Source organism: Cyprinodon variegatus, unplaced genomic scaffold, assembly GCF_000732505.1.
Source record: "Cyprinodon variegatus isolate N-32 unplaced genomic scaffold, C_variegatus-1.0 Scaffold63, whole genome shotgun sequence".
NCBI classification, from domain to species: domain Eukaryota; kingdom Metazoa; phylum Chordata; class Actinopteri; order Cyprinodontiformes; family Cyprinodontidae; genus Cyprinodon; species Cyprinodon variegatus.
Genome location: NW_015150516.1, coordinates 696,768 through 698,084, shown reverse-complemented (window position 1 = coordinate 698,084; position 1,317 = coordinate 696,768).

Below are 1,317 nucleotides of genomic sequence, written 5' to 3'. Positions count from 1 at the left end.
TAACAAGACGATAGCTCAGACCTGAGTCACCAAACCATAGTCAGTGGAAATTTTCACTATGGAAAGAATTACGTTCATTTTAAGATTAAAAAAGCTCAATTTAAAGAAAAATGGGAAAAATTGATAACTTATAAATTAACCTCGGAAACTGTAACCGGTTGCTGTCTTAGGTTCGAGTGTTCATTTCGTTTTGGTTTTGTACGTTCCTGATGCTCAGAGGGCTGAGATCAGCGCATCGCTTCTTTTATTGTCAAAAAAAAAGAGATAAAAGTGAAAAAAAAAACTGTATTCTTTTCTCCCGGCTGTGATCAAACTCCTAGTTTGTGGTCGTAATGTTTTGCAGCGTCTCAGAGACGGTTCACTGCAGTTTGCTCTGTGAGAAACGTCTCCATCTCCTCCCGGGAATGCATCAGCTGCACAGCATCACAAAGACAACAATGCGCTCCCTGTCGAAGGGGGGGGGGATGCTACACCTTAGTGGTGTTGGGCAGCTCTGTAAGCACCCCCGCGTGGATCTTTATTAATTTGCATTTATGGTTTTATGAGCTTGCTGTCACTGAAAAACCTCGTTTGGCAACAGCCAACTGCTCTCCTGCTGAGATCTGGGACTGTGCTGCTGTAAATATCCTCCCATAGGGAAGTTTATCTGCTCACTTAGAGAAGTGACAAAAGAGTAGCTAAAAAAAGGTCAAAGAGAGGCTGTGTTTCCTTTAGACTGATAGAAGCTAAACACGTCATCATCACAGATCGTCTCAATAAAGGTTTGCTCTTCAAAGAAACTCCTCCATGAGGTTTTGCTCGTCTGTCGCCTGTTTTTGTCGGGATGCTGGTCCAGATCCACAGCTTTTCCTTTAACTAGGAAACATCTACCACCGCATTTCCTAGATCTGTTATTCTTGAAGAGAAGGTTTGTTCATTGTGTTGAACCAACATGTTTGAACATTTATCCTCTGAAATAGAGCTCAGTTTTAAGGACAGGCTCGGACTGGTAATCTGTGATACCGGGCATTTGCACCTTTACTCTCACCGGCCCCAACACTTATTCTCCATCCGAAGCTCCTACCTGTGAGAGTAAATAACTCAAGGAGCTCAAGAAGTAATCCAATATTAACTACCTACATGATGCATTCAGTTGGCATATGGTGTCATTTTTTATTTCTTCAAAATGTAAAATCCTTTCAACAAACTAAATGATAATAAAACTAAAATGCTTTCTTTAAACCAAATTACGATGTTAGAATATTTTGCAAAAACATGTTGCGGTGCATGATGGGGTTTAGCATCTAAAGGCTAACTTTTTTCCGTCTTACTCATTCC